At 33.0% G+C, this 13,250-nt stretch overlaps 1 protein-coding gene and 1 long non-coding RNA gene across 2 annotated transcripts in view; one reads left to right on the plus strand and one right to left on the minus strand.

The window, feature by feature from the left end:
- LOC134531377 (pancreatic triacylglycerol lipase-like) overlaps positions 1-13,250 on the plus strand; it is a 558,452-nt gene that overhangs the window by 530,703 nt on the left and 14,499 nt on the right. The gene's annotated exons all lie outside the window — the stretch shown is intronic.
- Positions 165-3,031, minus strand: LOC134531243 (uncharacterized). Its single transcript, XR_010074972.1, has 5 exons — positions 2,953-3,031; positions 2,648-2,862; positions 2,387-2,546; positions 1,061-1,163; positions 165-225 (listed from the first exon to the last, which is right to left on the minus strand). It is a non-coding gene; the product is annotated as an uncharacterized LOC134531243 (long non-coding RNA).

Consider the following 13,250-nt stretch of genomic DNA (forward strand, 5'->3'; position numbering starts at 1 on the left):
GTAAGTTAAGAACCAAGTATAATCAGAAAGCCACACCAGGTCAAACCAGGTTCTTTCCATTTGAATACTTAACAATAGAGGCAAAGATGCAAAGGGGTATTTTCAATAACAAATAACAACATAGTCTGATAAGTATACTTTAATAATAAAAACCATAAATATATATTATATACATACAAAACATGAAATTTTTAACTGCCTCATGCAGGTGTTCTTGAGATTTTTCTGAAAAAAAAAAACAATTATTTTTAACTTGTTGCAGGTCAATTATGACATGTATGTGAGATTTTAAAACATGTAGTTACTGAGTTGTTATATTATTTAATTTTTAAAATAACATGCAAACAGAATATTAAAAAGTTTCTGAAGCCAATGATAAATTTCAAAACTGAAAGCATCTTAAAAGGGACAAATTGAGTATTGCCACCTATGCATTTTTTTTCAAACTTATTAAGCAGGAATACTTCTTCACTGGGAATTTCTTAACATGCTATTTACATTCCTAATAATCAATTTAATGGTGTCTGGTTAATGCAAAGAGGCCCATGACATTTTAAGCAAAGTTTTAAAAGAAAACTTAAGTTTATTTTTAAAATCCTAATGATTTCCTAATAAAAATATGTCTGTGTGAACAGTGCCTGTGATGTTACATCATTACAATTCAGCCCATGTTTTTATGCAAGAACAGGAGGAGTGTAACTAGAGCATAAGCTGTTGCTGAAAGGTAATTAACTTTGTCGCGAAATTTACGAATGTTACAAAATGTAAGCCCAATTTCAGCTAACATTAATGAGCCAATTTGTTCATTTGTTTTTGTTACTGAAACGTAAAAGTCACCTTCAGTTAACATTTACTTATAAACTATACTTAGTTGAAGTAGGGCTGTTTATGTAAGCACATCTTTTTCAACATGAAACCAAGGACTCAACACTAATGTAACTAATATTTAATGTTGCATTGATGCATGTAATGCAATATTATTTATATAAAAGAAGAGCATCATATTCTACACAAACAATGCCATTATTTCAAGTTGATTAAAATATATAACTTAACTCACTCATTCTTTCTTTGCAGCCTTAGCTTTGCCTGCACAAGCCATCTAGCCACCACATGTCCAACTTCTACTTCTGTAGATTGCTTACCATGAGCAAGCAGAGTCTCTGAAGAAAAATAAAATGACAAATTTAAAACCAAATTCTACTGCATACAAAAATCTAAACTATATAAATAAAATGTATTAAGTTATAAAGCAATATTGTACTGCAAATTTGTTAAACTTCACTCAAGATTTCAAAACTTTACATTAAAAGTCATGTTAAATCAAACATTCCATTTTTGTTTAACTTTTGATTCTCCAAGTGCTTCAGTGTCATTTAACATTAATGTAAAAACTACAAAATTACTAAGATATTTCACCAATTTAAAAATTCTCCTTGCCAGATGAATAGTTATAAGACATCAAACACTGAACCAATTTGAGGCAAACTTATTAAATACATTATATTACATTGGGCCAATACAAGCCCATATGTACAGAACACTGCTAGGTCAAGTTAAAAAGTCACTTATTGAACATTTTATGTAATGTTTGCCTACATCACTTAGCAGCACTGTATATATTAAACATTAATGACTATGCCAGGTGTCACAGAATGTTCAGGAACAAACATGTAACACCTTATTAATGTAATGTATTGCATTAGGTGGTAACCTTTTTTAAGTCATAATACCATAATTAATCATTTGTTAATGGCACTCCATTGCTGCAGCCTAAGCTTCATTTGAAAGAAAACGGTAGGTCCTACACAGTTACAACACGAGTACCTTTTTTGTTTGACAGATAACCTTAACCAATAAACCATTTCCAAATGTTTGATAATCTTGATGCTAAAAAAGTTGTAGGGCTATGCATTTAGAGGGTAGCCACCCCTGCTATTTCCATAAAGGTGGAAGGTATCAACCAGCATTTGCTGTTGATTTTATGAACCCTCTATAATATGAAGCAATGCTGAAATATTGTTTTTTTTTTGTTTGTATCAGTTATGTTTCTGATATTTTGGGAAAAGAAGGTTTTAACACTAATTTTAGATGAAAAGTGAAAAACATGTTTTTGTCTTATTTTTACATGAAGAACATGTATGCAGAGTTATTCCCCATTTCACAGAAGCACCCAGCATATTGAGCTAGTAAGAATGTATTTCTCGATTGTTCACTGTGTCTAGCGAATGGCAGCCAATAAGAATATTTATTCATCATATATGCTTTGTTTATTCTAAAGCTCAGTCAAAAATGAAATAAAAGTAAACAGAAATTAAACAAATTAAGTATCCAGTATTATCACAGTGGTTATAACTATTTAAGAGTCCTTTAAAATATAATTTACCTAAAATCAGGAACCGTGCTTTCAAATCCTTGAATGGTTTTTTGCCCTTTGCACCAACCCAGCTGAACTGTTCTGCCACTTCATCCTCCATTAATCTCTTCATCAAATTTATTATGATGTCATGTACATTACCACCTCCAACGTGCTTGAGGATGTTTACCTGTAATGCAACAAACCAAGATAAATTTAAAATTAACTTCAGACATTAAAAAAATATGTCCAAACAACTACACAGCATAATTCGTGAGAATGTTTACTCACCACTTTCTTCAAGTGTCCTTGTTCGCAAAGAGATGTGTCAAACTCTATAAACTTTTCAATAGTAACGCATGGTAACTGTAAATCAACAGTGTCCATAGTGACTTCATTGTCATCTTTTGTAGTCAAAGAACTCTCAATGTTCTTAATTCTTTCTTCCATTTGACTCATTGCATTCAGTAGTTGATTTAACTTTTTCAATACATGTTTCTGAAATTCTGAAAAAGAAGTGAAAAGTAAATTATTTAATTCAAATAACAAGAGCTGTAAGTTATATAAAGACAATGTGCCTGTAAATACTAACATACCTGTTGATAAATCAGTATTTGCATTTACTTTTGCCATCCCATTTTTTGGCGAGTGCTCTTGTGAATTCACATTTAGACCACTGATGGCAGTTGAAGTTGATGGAAATACATTATCAGTATTTTCAAACTGAGGTGGTTTCGGCAGTACAGGCAGTTGTACAGAAGCAGGTTCATTTTCAGATTCATCTGAGCTTGAATATGACCTTTTTTCCCTTTTTTGTCGTACTTTTGTACGACTGCCACCACCTTCAGAAAACGAACTTTCTACATCGGAAATCATCTCCGCCAGCTTTAATTTTTCTACGCCTCTAACGTACGTATCTGTGAATAAATAAAAATTGTAAACAAAAATTTACACTCCACATATTAAATGAAACAATTATTAAGGTAGGCCTAAACAAGTTTTTTTAAGAGCCTAATATATAAGTATTAACTTACCTGCTGAACCAAATATTCGCACAACTTTGTGCAATTTCCAGGAAGCATCTGTGTTTTCTATACTAGTAATGGCCTTGTTTATCTTCAGCTGATTCGTGTAGTTTGGCCATGCACAATGAGTAGAATCATCATTTAGCCAAGCTATTGGAACCAATTGTAATCCATCCTCAAACTCTATTATTTTGTACATTTTCTCACAAAATAGAATCCTGCAGAACATGATAAAATAACAATAATTACCATGTATGAATAACAGGAAACACAACAAAGTTATCTTTATATGGCATCTTCCATAACTTTCCTGTCAATTCATTTGCATGCCAGTAATGCAGTTTACCTTCATTCTTCACAACATGTATATTCAAATTTTGTGAGACACAAGGTGAGGAAAAAAGGTTATCCAATGAGACACATTTTTCACCAATTATGTAAATATTACCATTTACACATTCCACAAAATTTACCACAGAAACTATTGTGTTGTCTTTTAAAAGACAACAACTGTTTTTTTTATCACTAGAATCCAATTCAAACAACTCATTCACCAACTTCCTGTACTGTTTACTACACATGCCAACAAGTTCATCAACTATTGGCCCTCTGTTATGTGGCATACAAAAACCAAAAGATTTTTTCTCTTTTGGAAACCATTCAATCAATTGTCTTTCTCTAAATCGTTTCGTTAGTTGTTCAAGTGGCTTTTCATTTTTTCTGAGCAATTTCTTGATACTAGACATATAGTTCTCAAATTTAAAAGCACTGAACTTATCTACTGAACCATAATGTTTCACATCTTCACAAATATGCAGAAGGTTATGCACATTGTGTGAAACTTATTCCTCACCATAGATCACCTCAAAAGAGGTCACAAAATGTTTTAATAGACTCTCTGCATAGTCAATATAATTCCTGTGCTGTGATAATGTAGGACTTGCAAGTATTGTTATTGATACATGCAATGTCAAAAAGTTCAAATACATGTCAGCTCTCAGAACATCTTTCAACAATAATGGACCAGTGTACAATAAAAACTGCCTAAATTCAGTGGCTTTCCAATTTTTAACTTCAGCTAATGGTCTTGGTTTCCTAACAAATTCAATAGGTACAGTGTTTTGCAAGGACATAGACATGTTTGAAATATATTTTATTGCATTTCCATTTAATCGAACAGAGAGGGGTCCTCCAATCCAAAGATAAATAAGTTTCCGCACAACTCCCAAACAAATAAGGTGCATGTAATCTAATGGGACACCTGAAACTAAACCAAAATTAGGAATTGACCCAAGTATAGTTTCTCCAAGATGATAATCTTCATACACATTCATTGCAAACTTCTCATCTGTTCTCAAATCCTTGATTATTTCTTTCGGAAAACACACACGATTCTCAATGTATGTTCCTTCAGCAACACATTTTGTACAACTGTTATAACCATTGTGATTTTTAACTGATAGGACAAATGCCTTTGCAGGAGCATCACAAACAAGACCTGCCAGTTTTACTGATATGTTGTTTTCTTCAAAACTGAATCCTTTCGTAACTGCATCACTAATATCATTTACAAAATGCTGCAAAAATTCATTTGCATTCCCTGGTTTGCTGTTTCCATAATATGCTCCTACAACATACACCAACGGTGAATTTAAATCACTGCAAAGAATTGGCCAAAGAGATTTCGAAGATGATTTAGATAGTGGAAGCCCATCTATATTTACTAATAAATTAATTTCAGCTGGCAACAACTTCGACATGTTTTTTTTGTTTCTGGCTATTGATTCCAATGCATGCATTAGTCCAAAGTGACAATACTGACCACCTTGTATACCAATAACGTCAGTGTTTCGTGGAGTTTTCAGAAGAGTTCGTGAATCTTTTGGTAAAGAAAAATGTGTATGTTTGTGCAGTATCGCTAAAAGACCATTTAGTGCATTGTGTGCAATATTAAACTGAAGTGCCCATGATGCTATTTCTTTTCTTATACCATAATTTTCTTCATTTTCAAAGTCACCTACAAACTGGTGTTCAGTATCACTGCCACAACCACCAACACCATAATCATCACTAGAACTGGAGTTCAATACAAAACAAGATTCTTCGAAGTTATCATTATAAAATTCAGACGAATGGATGGTAGCACTAAAACTGTCACCCACATTACAATATGTATCTTGGCTCAGACCTACTACCTCTGCATTTGTTGCAGTATTAATACAACTTTGTGCTACACTATTAGTAGGACTATTGCTGCCAGTGCTACTCCCTGCTGAACTGAATTCTGCTCTTGAAAGTTGCAATCCTGCTGTTGCCTGAATACATCCCAGTTCTTCTTCTGTAATCTGCTGAACAAGCCTCCTTGAATGCCTTCTGCTGTAACTTAGTGGTGTTTTGTGTTTTCTTTTCCCCATACTGATATACTGCACACAAAATACAATGAATTATCGGATTAGTTGGGAAAAAAAACACTCGGTGGCTTTCCATTACTTAAATGTTAATACAATAGGTGACAACACAGATACAATATTACAGTATTTTACCTATGGTGGAATGATACACTTTGCCTGAGGAGGGCTCAATTTAATGTATACAACCTAAGGTTCAAAAAAGTACATATTTATATACTAATGAAAAATGAGCTGTAGGTACTTATGCAATTAAGTTTTCCTATAAGAAGCATTGAACATTAATGGGTCAATATACAAAAAATAATAGTAAAACCCCAAAAAATTGATACAAAAGTTTTATAAATTTAATTTGGCTGAATAATATAGAAAAATTCTAATTTCCTGTGGCACTGGGAAATATAGTTTTTTCAAGATGACATCATAGGTGCCTTTTACAAGATGAAAAGTGCTGTATCGCAAAAACTATTCAACCTTGAAACATAATTTTTGTGTCTAACCCTATATTTTAATTAGAATACTCTCAGGTTAGAATTCACTGGCAAAATTGCAACATTAATCTCTAGATTAAATTGTAATAATTACTTGAAGAGGAAACATGTGGGAAAATCTGATAATACTCAAAGGAGTAGGGCCTACTACATTGTCTGAAGGTTAATTCAGTATCTAATAAAGATATATATATTCATGGCATCATCAAGTAGAATACTGTCCCACCCGGTCAATTCTATTTTGCGATACTGGAATTTATTTATTTGAAAGTGAGATTATTCAATGTATATTTTCACGGTATCATCAACTAGAATAATATCCCACTCGGTCAATTCTATTATTTTGCGATACCGGTGGTATTGTAAAATGGAATAGAGTGGGAGGGAATACTATATAAAAAAAAATTAACACATATCTTAACAAGGTGTGAGGGAAAAGCTCAGCGCGACCAACAGCGGGCTAGGCATAAAACTATTGATATTAACATTGTAGAGCTATCAAAATTTCTGATAATAGTTCATATTATGCATCACACCTTTTAAATGTCCTAAAATAAGGAAAACTAAAAATTTTTAACTTCAGGTATGGTACCAGAGAAGTACGAGGACTACCGACATAAGGTTCTCCAAAATTTCTAGTAATTTTTAGAGCCAATTCTCAATATTATCCTTTGCAGTGCACATTTTATGTTTATTTTCATTATTTAAATTGCTACCACTATGTAACTATACACATGTAATCTAATAAATCATCATTAAATGTGTTTCCTATAGTATCATATAATGGATGAAATAAGGTTTTGTCAAACTCTCCAAATCAAACATAATTTGTTACTACTAAATTTAGCAAAAGAAAAACTAATTTAAATAGAAATACCAATGATGCATATGCTTAGTACAACACAACTCGAAGACTTGTACCTTCTCTGCGGGAAATGGTAAAATTTATTTCAATTATTTTGCACTGTAATCCCAGCCCACCAATAACATGAAGGCCAGATTGCAGAAATAACTTTATTAAACGAAAAGGCAATTAATGAAACAACGCAATTTGGTATATGTGTAGGCCTAGTATATTCACTTACAATAAATTACATTTATGACAAGCCAGATATAATAGCAGGCCTTATGAAATTTCCATTAATAGTTGTACGTAGGCCTACAACATACGAAGTAAGTACTACAGATTGCAGAAAACAATAAAAATAATTACTTATCCAGCAGAATTGTAAAGTATTTCAAAATAAACACTTCAATATTTATATTAAAATAAATACAACATAGTTAATTTGTGTTGTGCACAGTAAATAAACATAAATTACCCTTAACTACATATAGGTTATGCAATATATTTAATTAAGTATATTATAAAAGCCCGAAGGTGAGAACTGAATAAAATAATTTGGTTTAAGCAAATACTATTAAAACCAAAATATTTAGGAACCTATTAGCCTATATTTGTGTAATTTTTAACTAAAGATAACTTTAAAGGGACTAACCCATACATTAATTAGTATTCATGTTTTAGTCAACGACCATATAGCGGCATAGCTACAGAAAGTAGAAAACTTGTTAGATGCTTTAGCAATTTTATTAAATCGCGAAAATCCTGTTAATGCATCACATAAATTAAAAATCAGACTGAAAACAGCGCACATATAAATATTGCACGGGAATGTTTGAGCATAAGCCCACAAGACTAACAAAGATATTCCACAATATTCTTATCTTTTAACGTACAGCTATACACATAAAAGATTGTTTCTATACTTGCTTAAGTGCGAAAGTAAATACAAAAAATAGGACACTAACATTAAATATATAATGTTCAAACTTACAATTTATTCAGCACATATAAAAATCCAAGTGGCGCCAAAACAAGAAATAATACACAAAGACAAAGATTTCTAAACTTCAGTGCCAACAAGCATGATGGGAAGTTTCAATATAATGTCTCAGATACATTTCAGAATCAACCACAATGTAATATTGCCAAAGGAATCTTGCTGAAATGTATCTGAAACTTCATTTATAGACATGAGTACTATGTGTCCAATGAAATGTTTATGAAATATTCCAGAAACATGACAGATGAAATGTAATCTATTCGAAACATAGTAATGTTACTGCAATATCACAGACATGTTACTGAAACATTGTGTGCTGTATGGGGTATTACTTAGTTATTTATAAAACTTCATAAACATTAAATAGAATATCATGAGTTACATTTGTTACTTGTTACATTTGTTACTTAAATTTAAAAAAAAAATATGGGGCCCCAAAACATTAAATAAATTATTAACGTTACTTTAATTCATAAATTTATGTTAGCAAAACAAAATAAAAACAACGATGAAAAATTTATAAAATGAATTTAGGTAGGTTGTCCACATTTATTGCCGAACACATGCTTCATGCGAAGTATGAAAACGAAGAATCACTTTCCTGAATTCATGAGTGAGTGAATCCCGTAGCCGTCAGAAAAGAGAGGAGAACATCCTCTACTCCAAACAAGGGTTACAAGTAGTTCATAGCATGGCCGGCATAGGGAAGCACTCCAGATCCATGACTCGTGGGCCGCCAATTGGCGGCTACCCAAACTTGAAACTACCGCATGGATGCGGTGGATAAATTAAGAGCAGAAAATTAATACAGTTTTTCACATGATGGTCACCAAGAAGAAGGAAGTGACCATAGATGGCATAACACAGTTAGCCAAACATAGTTACAAATGCACAATTTAAAGAATAGTTCCGAAAACTGAATAGCACACTGCCTTGACGAAAATATAATTATTAATTAAACTTTAAAATAATTAAATTTGTTCAGAGTTCTTTTCTTTGATTCTTGATGCACTTAAATTGGATAATAATTATGTGATAATAAAATACAATACAAATTGTCAGAACAAAACATACCTTCACTTAAAGACAAAATTACAAATAAATTACCCCCATAACAGAAATTCTTAAAAAAAAAAAATAAACCAGCGTTCAGTTTGCCGAAACAAAAAAGAACAACACACAAAGAGTTAAGCAAAAACGAGTGTACGCCCAGCTGAATGCTGCAATGGCACAATCTTCACCCGAATTACTGTAAGAACTCGAAATCATTGATGATGTTGGAGCTTCTTTATCGTTTAAAAACTTAATTTCTAAGTGTCCATCATTATCCCAAAGTATGGAGGATCTACTGAATATGGGCACGGTGTTGATACTTCCATTAGTTTCAGTCTTGCCGAAGCCATCAGCGTCCTTAAATTTATGTTCTTCGACACGATCGGGTGATCTAATACCATCACGCTCAGGAAAATGAATATTATTTACATCAACCAGCACACTTTTCCTTAGTGTAGTGTCTTTATCGATGTCCTTTATCCCGTAAGTGGGCTTGGCTTAACATGTTCTACCATGTCTTTTTAAGCTGTCAATTCGTGTTAACAACCTGCTACACCGATTACAGCTTAACATTTTGCGTAGTGGGTTTTCAACACAACGATCCTTCTCGTGTCAAAATCCTTGCTACAGTATCTACAGCGGCTTCCTTCCGATTGAGCTGTAGATAACAAACCAGGATCGATTGTAACCTCTGTGATTAATGTTAGACTCAAACTGAGCTTTTACAAATTGAAACCATTACTTAAATAGAATTTAATACATATTTCATCAGCGAAATTTAAGTTATTTCATGCAAAGGAACTTGTTGTAAGTAGTTCTGCTTTTCAACAACAGATGACGCCACGTGTTGCTTGCAGGTAAATATTATTTATTTTCTTTATGTGGGATGCGGGATGCTCACTAATGATCGCAAAAAAGGAAATCTTTGCTGGACAATAAGGAGAAGGAATTTAGTCTTGCATGTTAGTGCTTCTCAGATGTTTCATGGCATATCATTTGACTGAGTAATGGTTGTTTCATTTTTAATTCCAAATGATAAAAATATTGCAAGTGCTGATTTAGTAGCAAAATTTCACTAATCAAATGACAACACTTGGAGAAATCACGAGAATAATTGGGATCACTAGGAGAAAATCAGTATATTAATAAGTTATTTTTTTTAATGAATTTTGAATTTTTTTCATTAAAATCGGATAATAAACAAAGATTTTCAAGGTGGCACCCGTAACGATAATTGATCGAGTGGTGACATAATTAAAAATGTCGGGTGTGATGTAAGATGTTTTTATTACTTTTTATTGAGAATTTCTTTAATATATTAATAAATTACTGGTTTACTCTCGCCGGAAATCGAACCGAGGACCGAAATCGTTTAAGTAACCAAACATTTTAAGAAGGAAATTTTTTTAATAGTTTTTGGAATTTTTTCGGAATTTATAGCATTAAAATTACGGATTTTAAAAATGTCGGCCGTAATGAGAATTGCAACATTTATAGAATCCAATATGTTGGGCGTAACGAAAAGTATAACGATGACATTTTACTCAACCAAGATGGTGGGCATAACAAAAAAGCAACATTTATTGAATCCAAGATGGCGACCTTAACGATATGTGCAACAGAGGTTTTTAACTAATATTTCAAAAATTTTTATTTAATTATTTTTTATATAAATTTTAGAATTTTTCTATTAAAGTCGGATAATAATTACTGATTTTCAAGATGGCGGTCATGATGTCATACTAGTTGACGATATATATGCATTGGTCAAAGTGTTGGGAGGTCAGTCTGCTGGTGGCTTCCGTGGAGGAAGGACCTGACGTAATTTTTTTTTACACGCTTTATACTAGCTTCACCTGTAGGTTTGTTTGTATGTTTGTTTGTATGTTTGTAACCGACTCCTTTGGGTGCGATTTTGACCCACTTTAAAAGACCAGATTTCATTCAAACTTTGTAGATTTATCGAGGACCGATGACAATACACTAATTTGATAAGATTATTCCATTATTAAATTTTCAAAATAATATTTTTGTCAATTTATATAATTTTACAAGAAAAGAGTTCGCACATGACCGAAATGGTTTTCTTTACAATGTGCGATCTCTTTTCTTTCATTTTGTCTTTGGCGCGATATAAACAAAGCCTACTAAATATTGTGTCATTTAATTAAATGAAAAGTGAGAGTGGGTTATGATTATTGTGAACAATATACTTTCTTGAAGAGAATATGATCTATATTTGTAAAAATATGAACAAAACAACCTGAAATAAGGGCTTTAAATGTTGTTTCTTTCGTTAAATAGAGAAACACAATTACGTCTTTGTTTCATTTTACCAATTAACCAAGAGTGAAACATTATTATGAAACAACATTTTATGCAAATATTTCACGAAACATGGAAAAATTGAAGTTTTATTTTGCTGTGAAACCATGAGCAGATGGGAACTCAATAACCATATGCATAACCTCAATAGCTACACCTGATGGGCAGATTTTTTGAAATTCCACTCGAACACCAACCTGCAAATCTACACCAAGCAGTTACAAATACTCCAAACTATGCCAAGGTCAGTAACTCTTTAAATAAAAGAAATCAAACACGGAAAATATGGATAAGTTTGACAGATCATATATCAAAAACATATTTGGATAGAGAGCAAACCTTACAGTTTAAGGATTTTTACCTGGAAGAAATTGAGGAAATAATTTTTAAAATAAGCTTAAAACAATAATGAATGAAAAATACTAGTATTATTGAGAAAAAAGGGTGGGGGGGTTTGTATCATATTTATCGTACATCAAGTGCCCGATGGTAGAGCAGCCGACATGTCATCGGAAGGCTCTGGGTTAGAATCCCAGTCCGGTCTATCCGAATTTTTCTCACATATTGTATACACTCTCATTGAGCAGGTCCTTTCCTCATCCTTTCTCAATCCTTATCCTTCCCAAAATTCCTGTTACGTAAATGTGGAACGCTTCACGTAATAATTAATCCGTAACTCCCATCCTTTCCTGCTTCACAGCATTAATTTCGTACAGTATGTAAAACTGGTCGATATCACTTGTTCGTCAATAACCTTATACCATTAAGTCTTACTGTATATATTGATAACGTTAAATGTTTTGAATGGCTTCTAAAATCTAGATTTGACTATTAATACAGATGTACACATTAATGATTTGTAAAATAAATACAGTTACTTATAGTTATCACGGAATTAATAGTAGATTAGAACAAATAACAGTTTAAAAAAATTAAAAAAACACGATTTTTTAAATAAAAAAACTAAAAAGTAAAAAATAAATAACTAAAATATAGAACATAAATTTTAATAAATTTAATTTAAAAATAGTGTAAAAGTAGTATATGAATGTATGTCCGGCGCCAGGCGGCAGGCGGTGGATTGATGATTGTCGGTCCGCCATATTTGATTGTGACGTCACGGCGGCCATCTTGGATGACCTTGACCTTGAACTTTGACCTTGACCTTGACCCCGGCGGCAATTTTGTATACGCCATCTTGGATCCGCCATCTTGGATGCAGTGTAACGGGACACACCATAACGGGACACGGCGTAACGGGACAAGTAGGTCACGGTCGCCATCTTTAAAATCCGCCATCTTTAGATCGAGCGCCCCACTCATGATGAAATTTTCGTCTCTGTCGCCATATTGATTTTTTCTGTTCCACTGGAGGCCGCCATCTTGGATACCGTCGACTCTGTTTCTGTCGTTTGTTCCTAGATAGCGCTAGCGTCACTCTTTATTTTTTTTTCTGTTCCACTGGAGGCCGCTATCTTGGATACCGTTGACTTTGTTTCTGTTGTTTGTTCCTAGATAGCACCAGCGGCGCTCTTGATTTTTTTTTCTGTTCCACTGGAGGCCGCCATCTTGGATACCGTTGACTTTGTTTCTGTTGTTTGTTCTTAGATAGCGCCAGCGGCGCTCTTGATTTTTTTTCTGTTCCACTGCAGGCCGCCATCTTGGATACCATCGACTTTGTTTATGTTGTTTGTTCCTAGATAGCGCCAGCGTCGCTCTGTCTCAACACATATAGTCGATGTTCC

The sequence above is a fragment of the Bacillus rossius genome, chromosome 3 (assembly GCF_032445375.1).
Source record: "Bacillus rossius redtenbacheri isolate Brsri chromosome 3, Brsri_v3, whole genome shotgun sequence".
In the NCBI taxonomy this organism is placed as follows: Eukaryota; Metazoa; Arthropoda; class Insecta; order Phasmatodea; family Bacillidae; genus Bacillus; species Bacillus rossius.